Below are 13793 nucleotides of genomic sequence, written 5' to 3'. Positions count from 1 at the left end.
ACTCCCTGTCTCCCAGTCACTTAGTTCCCCTCCCAGAAGGTAACTACTGTTGCAGATATAGATACTATATAAATATATTTTTTAAAACACAAATCTAGCATACTATACTTACTCTATTCTGCCCTTACAGACTCTTCCACAGCAGAACATAAAGATCTGCCTCATCCTTTTTGACTGTATATTATACTACCATATGAATTGGGATGTTTCAATTAACAGGTCCTCTGTTGATGGACCATTAGGTTTTGTGCAGTCTTCTGGTATTATGAACAATGCTGCAGTAACTAACCTTTTACATACATAATTTTTAATATGTGTATGTCTCATCTACATTTTTGATCTGCTGGGGAAAGTGATCAATTTTTTCCTGCTATTTAAAACTTTAAAGGGTGTGAATGACAGTGAACTCTTCCTAAATTACAATCACCTACAAGTAAAAATACATATTTTATTGCAATATCTAATTCTAAGGACAAATGTGGGAGAATAAGGGTTTGAATGATAACGAGAGAGGATTTAAGTTAGTATAGGAAAGTGTTTCCTGCAGGTGATGAGTGTTAAACACTTAAACGCACAGAACTACTTTTGTTCCCTCCTAGGACACCAGTAAAATGACAGTAATGGAATTTTTTTAAAAGCATAAGCCCCCAGTAATGAGAGGAGCCAGTAGCAAAAACAAAGTAGAAGCTGGAAAGCAAATGGACAAGCGTTAACTAAGTTACTAGCCTGGAAAAACCTGAATCCAAAACCCAAAGTGGGAAAAGCTGAGACCCAACCTGATGTACACTGCAGAATCCCTCAAGTCTCAGGAATTGGTAACAGTAGTTCCCCCCCTAGCTACTGTTTATAGGACAACAGGGCTGCCATGTACAGCTTATATCATGGGCAGGGATTAAAACAAGGATTTTGAAAGCTGTTTAAGAGCAGTTAGATCTCCAAGTCACCTTCCCCTTCTTCAACTGTCCCCCTGACCCCACTCCTCCAAAAGAAGACTGAAGTATTTTTTCTCCAGAGAGGGCTGAATCAGAGGTCCCTGTATAAAATGGGAGATTAAATGAACTAATGGATACTGAATGTGAAGATTCCCAACCCTCCTCCTCCATTCAATTCCTAGATCTCTAGCTACAAGATGTTTACCCTCCAGAGAGGAAACTTGCAGTGTCTTCTTTAAGGAATCTGACCAGCCCAAGAGGAAAGGCCCAAAGACACTGACATCAGAACCAAGATTTTGGGTTTTATTAAGGTATAATTAGCATACATTACATTAGTTTCAGGTATACAACATAATGATTTGATATTTGTACATATTGCAAAATGATCACGACAGTAAGTCTAATTAACATACATCACCATCCATAGTTTAAAAAATTTATTTCTTGTGATGAGAACTTTTAAGATTTACTCTCTTGGCAACTTTCAAATGTGCAGTACAGTATTATTAACTCTAGTAGCCATGCTGTACATTACATCCCAGGACTTATTTATTTTATAACTGGAAGTTTGTACATTTTGACTCCATCCGTTTTTCCCCTGACCCTCATCTTCACCCTCACCCCAGCTTCTGGCAACCACCAATCCAGAAGAGAAATTTTTGTCTGGCTTGTTCATTGCTGTGTCTTCAGCACCTAAAAGAGTGCCTGTCATTTAGTAAGTGTTCATTAGATATTTGTTGGATGTTCACTGTAGATATTTTTGAATATTTAGAAAAACACAAAGGAGAACATGGTTTAAAAACCACTCGTGGGGCTTCCCTGGTGGCGCAATGGTTGAGAGTCCGCCTGCCAATGCAGGGGACACGGGTTCGAGCCCTGGTCTGGGAAGATCCCACATGCCGCGGAGCAAGGAGGCCCATGAGCCACAACTACTGAGCCTGCGCGTCTGGAGCCCCTGCTCCTCAACAAGAGAGGCCGCGACGGTGAGAGGCCCGCCCACCGCGATGAAGAGTGGTCCCCGCTTGCCGCAACTAGAGAAAGCCCTCGCACAGAAACGAAGACCCAACACAGCCAAAAATAAATAAATAAATAAATAAATTAAAAAAAAAAAAAACCACTCGTATTTCTATTCGGAAGAAAACAGTAGGTTATATTTGTATCTATTAATGTTGATCCTCTTTGAAGGAAGAGGAATAGGTGAGAAATACGTTACTCTTTCTAACTTTACTTTTCTATGGCAAGTTCCTCTAGGTTAGATGATTTCTAGAGAGATTCTGAAGACTTGATCCTCATGTTCATATAGGTGAGAATCAGGTGCTTTTTGTGGAACACCAAAAGACATTAACATTGAATTCTGTAATGTGAGTTAGGAACAAGTTTATTATGAGAAAATATGACTATTCTCTGTTATGCACCATAAAATCACAATCACAAGTCCAAGAATTAAAAAACCCACAAATTAAAGAGAAAAATACAACAAACAATTAAACAACATTTCTGAGCTTTCCATAGGTATTTCTTTACTACTGTTCAATTGTCATCGTCTAAACTTACTAACAGGCAAGTGATATTCAACTCCAAAGAGGAGAGGAAATTATGGAAGATGAGAAAATATAATTCATTAACTTAATTTTATTTATGAATTGGAAAAGATCACCATTATCGAGTTGAGCAGCAGAACATACCTCTTTCCAGCTCAAAACTGATTTCCAAGGGAACTTGTTTGAGAAGCCCTATTCTAGACAATCTCGCTCCCTTCTCTGCTTACTCTGTATATTGCTGGTGTGTTGCAGAGCAGTGCCTCTCAAACTTTAATGTGCACAAGACTCATGTGGGCATCTTGTTAAAATACACATCTGATTCAGTAGGTCTGGGGTAGGGCTTGGGATTCCACATTTATGACAAGCTCTCAGGTGATGCCAATGCTGCTGGTCTGTGGACCACACTTTGGGTAGAAAAGGTGTACAGAGACAGAACAGGAATCAGCAAAGCCTGAGGATTAAGGAAATAGGATTGGAGTCAAAGAGACCTGCGTTCAAATCCTAGTTCTACCCCTTCCCATTTGTATGCCCTTGGAGACATTACTTATTATCTATAAGTCTTAGTTCCTCATCTGTAAGATGGGAATAATAGTACCTTCTTCATAGGGTTATTGTGAGCATTTAAAAAAACAATGCCGGGACTTCCCTGGTGGGCCAGTGGGTAAGACTCCACGCTTCCAATACAGGGGGCCTGGGTTCGATCCCTGGTCGGGGAACTAGATCCTGCACGCATGCCGCAACTAAGAGTCCAGACCCGGCGCAGCCTTAAATAAATAAATAAATAAATATTTTAAAAAATCAATGCCAATCATAAATCTCAAAGTATTTAGAAATAAAAAGTCTTTTTAAGAAGCAGTATCTGCCACATGATGTGTTTAATAAATGACAACTGCTTTTATCAATTGTGGTATCATTTTTACAAACCCGAGTTCTAGTCCTGACTTGCTACTGGGTAAGTCATTGGCCCCTCGGAGTCTTGGTTTTCTCATCCATCAAATGGGATAATAATTATGACCACCTCATGAGGTTATCATGAGAATTGAAACAGGGAAAAAAGTATTAAAAATGCTTAGTACAGAGGCTTGCACATAGAAAGCATTCAATAAATGATGACTGAGATGCTGATGATTGCTACAAGCTTAGGTCCTTATCCTGGCTCTGTGACTTGCTAAAAGGGAGAATTCTATGATTGTGTTTAATCTCACTGTGTTTTGGGGAGAATGGAATGAGCCATATGAAGAGAAAGTGCTTTGGAAATGAAATCCTGTAAAAACTTAGGAAAAAGCACGGGAGTCAGAATCTGACCAAGTTCTGGTCTGAGCTGTGATGCTACTTACTTTGTGATCCTGGATCCTGTGATCCAAATCACTTAACTTTTTGGAGCCTCAGTTATTTCATCTGTATAGTGAAGCTAATGTCTACCTCACAGGGTTGGGAAGACTAAATGACATAATGTGTAAAGCAGTTAGTAACTTTCCTGGCACATAAGAGTGCTTAATAAATGTTTTCTTTCCTTCCTGTAGTAAATATATTCAGGATTATGTATTTTTCCAAGGAAATTATGTATTTCCAAGAATGTGTTGGTTTTGTTTATGAGATTCTCTACATGTAGGTTTATTAACTTGAAGATTAAATGTCTATAAAACAGAATTGCTAAATGTATTCTATTTAATTATACATCAAGTATCATTCCAATGCTGAATATTTCATCAGTGGCATCCCTGGCTGTTAGGATGCAGAGCATGGGAAGGAAAAACAATCAAAAGAAATTTAGTATAACCCCAAGTAGAGGTAATCTTTGTTTTACTGCCAAGAAAAAGAACAAGTAGAAGAAGAAAGTAGAAGAACAAAGTTTCCAGAAATTTTTTAGAGTAACTGACCCAAAGCTTTCCAGAAGTGCTGAACATTGCTTTGCCACAATTCATTTCTCATCAGTAAGATTGGAAGACTGGTAATGCTTTTCCACGTCTAAATGTTTCTGATCCTTTTTCCACTATGTTGCCTGGCATTTTGGTGGAACTCGTTTTTGGTTAATTTCTTTACCTGCCCAGCATAAGACCTTGTAACACATGTTTTTATCTTTCTGGGCTGATCCTGGAAGGAGAAAGGTGGATAGCTGAAAACCTATCAACACCCTTTTCTTTGTCTATGTTATCTTTTTATTTTTATTTTTTTAAATTTATTTTTTAAAGGATTTTTAAAAAATTATTTATTTATTTATTTATTTTGGGCTGCTTTGGGTCTTTGTCACTCTGCGCGGGCTTTCTCTAGTTGCGGCGAGCGGGGCTACTCTTCGCTGTGGTGCGCGGGCTTCTCAATGTGGTGGCTTCTCTTGTTGCAGAGCACAGGCTCTAAGTGAGTGGCCTTCAGTAGTTGTGGCACACGGGCTCAGTAGTTGTGGCTTGCGGGCTCTAGAGCGCAGGCTCAGTAGTGGTGGCGCACGGGTTTAGTTGCTCTGCTGCATGTGGGATCTTCCCGGACCAGGGATGGAACCCGTGGCCCCTGAATTGGCAGGCGGATTCTTAAACCACTGCACCACCAGGGAAGTCCCTGTCTACATTATCTTGGTAGAGGTTTTCTGGAAAATTCTGAAACCTGAGTTCCAAAACATTTTCCAACTGGCTTAGTATGGATCTCTCCACATGTGTCAAACACAATACCTGACACAAAGAGTATGCTCAATATATTTTAGCCAAAAGAAAATATTTCATATCATCCTCCTGTCTATCCCCTTTCTCAGGAATCAAGCTCTGCAAGGTGGAGGTTTAATGCAGGTGAGGGTTAGGATTCTGAAGCAAAGGTGGATGGAAGGCATTCTGGTCATGAGAACATTCCCCATCCCCAAACTGTAGAGGAGAGAGGGAGCGCTACCCAACAAGCTTCACATAAATCTCTAAGTGCGAAAAGGGAACCCTCTTGCACTGTTGGTGGGAATGTAAATTGATACAGCCACTATAGAGAACAGTATGGAGGTTCCTTAAAAAACTACAAATAGAACTACCATATGACCCAGCAATCCCACTACTGGGCATATACCCTGAGAAAACCATAATTCAAAAAGAGTCATGTACCAAAATGTTCATTGCAGCTCTATTTACAATAGCCAGGACATGGAAGCAACCTAAGTGTCCATCAACAGATGAATGGATAAAGAAGATGTGGCACATATACACAATGGAATATTACTCAGCCATAAAAATGAACGAAACTGAGTTATTTGTAGTGAGGTGGATGGACCTAGAGACTGTCATTCAGAGTGAAGTAAGTCAGAAAGAGAAAACAAATACTGTATGCTGAAACATATATATGGAATCTAAAAAAAAAAAAAAAAAGGTCATGAAGAACCTAGGGGCAAGACAGGAATAAAGATGCAGACCTACTAGAGAATGGACACTTGAGGATATGGGAGGGGGAAGGGTAAGCTGGGACAAAGTGAGAGAGTGGCATGGACATATATATACTACCAAACGTAAAATAGATAGCTAGTGGGAAGCAGCCGCATAGCACAGGGAGATCAGCTCGGTGCTTTGTGACCACCTAGAGGGGTGGGATAGGGAGGGTTGGGAAGGAGGGAGATGCAAGAGGGACGAGATACGGGGACATATGTATATGTATAACTGATTCACTTTGTTATAAAGCAGAAACTAACTCACCATTGTAAAGCAATTATACTCCAATAAAGAGGTTAAAAAAAAAAAAATCTCTAAGTGCCTGAAAAGCAGGCCCTGAACCTAGCTGAGTGACCTTCCTGTGTGTCAGTGTTTAGGGCTCCTGTCATTTTTCTGGAGCTGATTTCAGAAGCACTGATCTAGAACTTTCTCAAAATAGGGCTTAGTGATCCATAAGCAGGTTTCCAGATGACATGCACACACATCTCCTGCACAGGGAGTATGACCTTTTTTTAAGGGTGAGGAGGAATAAAGGAAAAAAAAAATAGTATTAAATTTAAAATATCGTAAAAATAATTCATTTCAAATAAAATTTTCAATAGTCCCGTATCTTGGCTTAAAACTTATGATTATTTCTTAGCACTCCCCTCCCATCTTTATCCAGGCTTTATCCAAAATTTTATCATTTCGTTTATATCATTTTTAATTCTTACAACAACACTGGAAAGATACATATTTCTATCCCTATTTTATAGATGAGGAAATTGAGACTCAGGTTAAGTGACTTGTCTAAGTTCATCCAGCTAATAACACAGGTTCATCCAACCCCAAAGCCCTTATTCTAGCCCAACACAATTTTGCCTTCTAATGCTTTCCTTTCATATTATTTAAAGAAGGCTTTTCGTGTCTCTAAATACTCTCCATGTTTCTCTCTTTTAACAGCAGCTTGATATTCCATTACACTGCTATGCCACTGTTAGTCATTCACTCCCTATTCTTGGGCATTTAGGTCGCTTCAGGTTTTTCACTGTTATAAACATTTTTTGGTGTGTTGTTGCCTGTTTTCTTCTTTTGAATTATTTCCCAGGATAATTCCCAGGAGGGTTTTACTGGGTGAAAGGGTACAGACATTTATATGGCTCTAGCTATATATTACTGAATTGTGCTATGTCATTGTATCTTGAAAGAGAGTATTGTCTTCTTTCACCAGCACCCTGTGAGAGGTTTAAGGCGCGCCTGGAAGATTCACCAATGAAAACAGCCCTTTGTCCCTCTATCTGCTTGGATATGCCCCAAGGCCATATGAGACTCCCTGAAAATGATTTATAACACAAGCATGCATGCTCCAGAATAAGATCTCACATGGGATACTGTGATTCCCCCTTCCCAGGAAAGGTTTCCTTGATTAAGTTGTCTTTTTCTCTTTGCAGTCACAAGATCAGCAGAGGGTTTTTCAAGCAACTGACATTTCCCTCTTGATTCAGACAGACCGAAGCTCTCCATTCCTGTGTCGGGAAGAGGTGTGGTAGCTATTAAAAACGAAGCATAGACTTCAACTTATGGTTTGCTATTCCGAACTAGGTGCAAAGGGTCAGGATAAATAACAACAAGGAAAGGAAGCCCCAATAGTCAGAGCTGCAAAAGGTTTAAGGAACTGTCAGAAGGAAGTAAAATTGAGGAAAAGTCATACTAGAATAAGAAGCTTTGTTCCAACTGGTGGAAGGTAATTTTGAGATATATATTAATATCTCTGAATCTTAGTTATCTTACATGGCAAGAGTACCACTGGAGGGTACTGAAAGGTTTAGACTGAAATTATATGACATATAATAGGCACTCAATCCCAAAGTAACAGTGCAGTAGGCATTGTGGGAAAAGTATAGACATTGAAGTCAAACAAAACTGGTTTGGCTAGCTCTTTCTAGCCAGGTGACATGGGCAAATTTTTAATCCTCTTCGAGCCTCAGTTTCCTTTACTGTAAAATGGAGATTATGATACTTATCTACAAAGTTTGTTTTACAGACTAAGTGGGAGTGTGTGCCAAACATATAGTAAGTGCTTGATAAAAAAGGAGCTATTACTAATTCACAAATCTATCAATAAATGTGATCAACCAAGTGTTCCCCTACATCTGTGGTTCTCAAACTTAGTGAGCATAAGAACCACCTAGGGGACTTCCCTGGTGGCACAGTGGTTAAGAATCCACCTGCCAATGCGGGGGACATGGGTTTGATTCCTGGTCTGGGAATATCCCACATGCCGCAGAGCAACTGGGCCCGTGTGCCACAACTACTGAGCCTGCGCTCTAGAGCCCACGAGCCACAACTACTGAACCCACGTGCCACAACTACTGAAGCCCGCACACCTAGAGCCTGTGCTCCACAAGAGAAGCCACCGCAACGAGAAGCCCGCGCAGCAGCAAAGACCTGATGCAGCCAAAAATAAATAAAAAAAAAAAAAAAAAAAAAAGAACCACCTAGGATACTTATTTCAAGTGCAGATTTTCAAGCTCCACCCCTGGAAATTCTGTTTCCATTAGTTCGGGGTGGGGCCCAGGAATCCGCATGTGTAACTAAATTCCAAGGTGATTTGTGTTGCTGATAGTCCATGAACCATACTTTGAGAAACACTGCTCTATGGTCTCAGGGAATAAAAAGAAAAAAGTTTTTCCCATCACTAATGTGCCATAAAAATTCTATAACATGCAGATGTAAAATTAAAGAGATTCAAATACTGAGTGATTCTATGTTCAAGATGATTTATATAGTTCTTTCCTACTTAAAGGCTTCAGAATCATTCTAAAGTGACATTTTATCCTTTTAACACTCGTGATATGGATGAATGTGCATAACACTCTTCCTTGGAGTCATCTTAATCCCTCATAGAGATCTCTCTCTCTCTGGACTGTGGTACTTATCTCCCCCTTGGAGTATTGACAGTCATTACCACTTCAATCTTATGCTGTTGTTTTACATTTCATTTGTGTCTCATTTCCCCAACTGGACTTTAAGTCCAAAGGCAGGGACCAATGTCTTTTTTTGTTCTCTATCTTCCACAAGCATCTTGTAAAGCCTTTGTAAATGATATTTATTTCATAAATATATTTGAATGAATGGAGATACATCTAACTGTAGTCTAATACTCATTGATAAATTCTTTACCACAAGAGTGGCTCAAAATTACAGTTGTGAAAGGACTATTAGGCTTTTAGTTTTAGAGTCAGACAGAGCAGAGTGTAGCTCTCAGGCCTATGAAAGTGCTATAATCTCTCTGAGCCTGTTTTCTCATTTGTAGAGTGAATAACCCTTACCTTGCAGATTTGACATGGGGATTAAGAGAGAGTTCACAAGGTTCCTAGCAAAATGCCTAACACCTATGGTTCTCTTTAAACACCTATAGTTCTCTGTGCTTACTCTTATTATTATATTTAAAAGTACCACATAGAATAATAGATGGAACGGCCATAGATATTTATCTTCAGATGAAAAATAATAAACAACTGATTCTCTCTGAGCAAAGCTGATATTTTCTCTTCTTTTTTTCTGACTTTTTAAGGTCTAGCATTTTCAGCTTTAAGTAACAGACTGTCCAGAGGTTTGTATGGATTCCCTATGGAGATGGGAAAGGACACAAAGCAGCCGTTTTACCAGTCAGGCTCTCACAGAGAGCAGCACAATCAGGGTTTAAGTTTATGCTTCACAAACCTCCTCTGTTCATGGCCATGATGCTTGTGACTTTTCTCCCATTACTAAGAAGCAACAAGCACCCAGAATGAAGAATATGCATCCTACCTGAAATGAGAAGCAGGAACTTCCCCTTTTTTGTATTACAGATGGGAGATTCACTGCTCCAAGGAAAGAGTCAAACTTTGGATCTCCCATGCAAGTCTTAGGAAAGCTGCTAGAAAAATGTTTACAAAATTGGCAATCTGGGTTTGTTTACGCCTTTATAGCATTGCTAGTTAGGTATCAGAGAGCCTACGCTATGGAGGAAATAATATATATTATTTCTCAATAAAAATAGTAACTACAGTTTTATACCTGAAGGCAAAAAATTGAAACAAATAGCTAAGAATAAAGTGGATAGTGGTTAAATAAACCATGATACATTCACTTGATAGCATGGTAAACAATCATTTACAATGTTTACCAAAACATATGGAAATATGTCTAAGTAACAGCATATGGAATAACATGGAAAAATAGAATAACATATTGGAAAATGCTTCTGAGTACATTTTAAGTAAAAAACAGGGAAAATTTAGTTTAGACTCAAGAGCTTTCTCCAACTCACGAGTGATGCAGAGCCTTCCCAGTCCTGCCTGCCTCTTACAATAGCCAATAAAAAGCCTGTACTTAGGTGGTGGGATTGTGACATCAGCAACAATCCAGCCAATCTCCCTGACGATTATTTGCGTAGTTTACACCTCCTAATCCAACGGAACCCAGTTTCTTTTAGGGAGAGCATTGAGTGGAAGTGGAAATCTCCAAAAGAAAGGGAAGAAAATTACATTAACAAAGGAATACTTGTAATGATATTGGTATCAAAATACAGTGATCAAAATTATTATATCTGGTTTCTCAAGAGAGTACTTTTACCTTCTAAGCAAAGCACTCTAGTTAGTATGTTAAATCTTAAAATAGCTCTCTGACAACCCATTTGATGTTTAAATTTTTTTTAAAGAATTCCTGCAGAATAGGATAATTAATTATCCTTGGATAATCTACAAGCCTCTTGCTATTGGAAAAAGAGAAGCCTTTTATTTCTTAGAGTTAATTGCTCTTACAAAAAGAAAAAAAAATCTACTTTATGCTTACCTGTTGATCTTGGCACCTTATCTTCTACAATTAAAGCTGCATCAGTTTTTCAAGGTAAATGCAGTGGCTGTCGACAAGGATAACAGGATTCCATAACCCTAATCTTTATCCTCCTTGATTAAACACTTACTGGTTTAGCAAATTTGATATTACCAGGATTGCCCCCTTCCATTAGCCTAACTGGGATTTCCTTTCACAAAAAGCATTAAACTTAGTGGGATAATCCTGCCTTTCTCATGTGGCAGACAGTGGGCTTGGACAAGTTTGTTCATTATTTTTGTTTCATTCAGGTTTACTGAGCACATACCATGTGTCAAGTATTTTCACATGCATTGTCTAATTTAATCCTTAAAATAACCATGTGAGGATAGATATTATTAGCCCCTGTTTACAGATGAGAAACCCAAGGATGAGAGAGGTTAAGTGATTTGGTTGCCCAAGAACACACAGGGGGTAACAGAACCAGAATTCTTACATGTATTTTCTAACACCAAGACCAGTGTCCTTCCCACTACACCATGTTACTTATTTATTTATAATTAACCAGTGGTACCAAAGCAAAATGGAAAATGCTACTCCTACATACTGAATATAATCTCTTGTATTGTAAACCTGTAAATTTTTGTCTTATCTTGAATGTCAAAATATAGTATGTGCCTATATTTTCCCAAGAAACCTAGAATGATAGAATGATTTAATCCTTTAATCAAAATTTCAGTCAAAGTATTTTCAAGTTCTCTTTATTTTAGGTACTCAAGAATCGAAAATTTGTCATCAGTTTCAAACTGGTGGTTGCAGGTCACACAGCTCTCTACACAACTTCTCACCCAAACTTCTTTGGCAGTAGCATATTTGTTCTATAATATGACACTCAGTGAAAGTCAGAAATGGGTGAGACACATTTGAACTCCCACGGATAGAACCACTGGAGTGGAATGTTCAACTTTTTGAAGCTGGATGACATCTCTGTTTAAAGCCATGGCCCTCACTCTGTGCCAGGCAATGTCTAAGTGCTTTACATATATTACCCAACACCCTATAAGGTTGGTATCCCCACTTCTGAAAGAGGAAACCGGGGCTTAAAGAGGTTAGACAGCTTGCCTCCAATCACATGGTCAGTGGAGAGCAGAGCCAGGATTTGTCCCCAAGCAGTCTGGCCACAGAGTCTGAGCTCTTAACCTCTGCACAACGCTGCTTCTCCAAAATGGAATGTAAAGTATTGGCTGATTTCATGAAACCCACCACTTTTTTGTTGACCTGCTAAATATGGCCACAAACAGGAAATCTGTCCATCATGCTATGGGTACATGAAAATATTATAAACATCAAACTCAAGGTCAACTTCAACCTAGTATGGAAATGAGACATAATTCAAAATGATTATGGTCTCTGCTCCCTTAAAGCTTCACACCGACTGCCTTCACTTTTCTTCAGCCTAGAGTCAGGTCATGAACATGTGTCCACATGTGCTCACTATTTGCCACCCAGGGTCTGTAGGGCCCCTACACTTCACTGGGGCGAGTCAGGCAGGGGGCAGTAGACTCTGTCTGACATCTTGCACTGAGGTCATCTGCCCCCACTGGTTCTGTCTACTCCTGCCACCGACTTCAAAGGCACATTCTTCCTTTCCCTCACCATTGAAAATGCTAAAGGCTTGTGGCCTTGTGTTTCCACATTGTGCCTGATACTGTCTAGTGGAGGTGGGGGTGGTTCTACATTTCCAGCCCATCCTAAATTCCTGTTTTCTAGAAATGGAGCTGCCTTGTTTAGAAAGTAGCTGCTAGACTGAAGTAAATTCTTAACAACTTAGGCTCTTCTAGGACACACATTAAAATGAGTGGTTGGAATGGGAAAAAGACAGAACAGAGTCAGGAGACTCGCAGACTAGTAGGACTGAAGTGAGGCCAGAATGGTATGATGGGTGTGAAAGAGACGGGGAAACTGTGAAACACTTTAGAGATCACTGTGACTCACTGACTGAGTGGCCCCTTCACTACAGTCTAGGCCAGTGCTTCTCAAATGTTAGCTTGCATCAGAACTACCTGGAGGACTTGTTAAAACTGATTTTGGGGCCCACTGTTTTTGATTCAGTAGGTCTGGATGGTGTCCAATAATTTGCATTTCTATCAAGTTTCCAGGTGATGCTGCTGCTGCTGGTCCCAGGACCCTACTTTGAGAACTGTTCGTCTAGGCTGCTGGGTGGACAAAAACCATGGTATCCACAGTAAGCACAGGGTAGGCACTCATATGGGGTTGTTATTATTACTAGGCTGCGTATTTTGGTAACCCCAGTATTTGCTCTCTTGTGCCTCCAGATTAGTCAGCGCACTTTGGCTGAGATTTATGGGAAAAAGAGATTGCATTCCTTTCCTCTCTTCCATGTCTCAACCTCCTGCCATAAATACCCCTTCTTATTTCAAAGCTGCTTCACAGTTTGCAAAAAACTGTCACATACATTATTGTGTTCAAAAATGAAATACTTTCTCATTTCTGAGCATAAAGCTGAGACTCATGAGATAGTTTACTTAAAGTGGGGGAAAGGGAAGGGGCGATGGGGCAGAACACCCGCTTTCTTCTCCTTGCATTTGCAGCTCTGATTGTAGGCATTGGTAGGTGTTTCAGGTCAAGTGTCAGAGGGGATCCGCGTCTTCCTCATTGAAGAGATGTTATAATGTGCAAAGTTACAGCAAAAAAGCAGCGATCATAAGCATCCCTATTTGTCTCCTCCCCGCCAAATAAAATGAGTGGGTGGGGGGAACCCCGACAGAGTCTTTCCTGGAAGACTCACGCATCTGAGTGAGTTTTAGCAGATTCTCACGCATCTGCTAAAACCGCGTTCCATTGGCCAGCCGCCCCCAGTCTCTACTCCGCAGCCCGCTCCCTGCAATGCTAAAACGCAGTAGCCTTACCCTCCAGACCGCTCCTGGGGGATCGCACGATGCAACCAACCCTAAAAACGTGGCCGCGCGACGCCCCCTCAGCCCTCCGGGCTTCCCATTGGCCCGTTGCCGTTGTCACTCCCTCCTTGCCTCGCCTTCCCCCTCCCGGGCCAAGGCACTGGGCGGGGTAGGTTGCGCGCTCGCCGCTGGCTCTGGCGGCGGTCGAGGCTTTGC

The sequence above is a fragment of the Balaenoptera physalus genome (genome assembly GCF_965194825.1).
Source record: "Balaenoptera physalus genome assembly, chromosome: 1".
In the NCBI taxonomy this organism is placed as follows: domain Eukaryota; kingdom Metazoa; phylum Chordata; class Mammalia; order Artiodactyla; family Balaenopteridae; genus Balaenoptera; species Balaenoptera physalus.
This window is presented reverse-complemented; position numbering follows the sequence as displayed.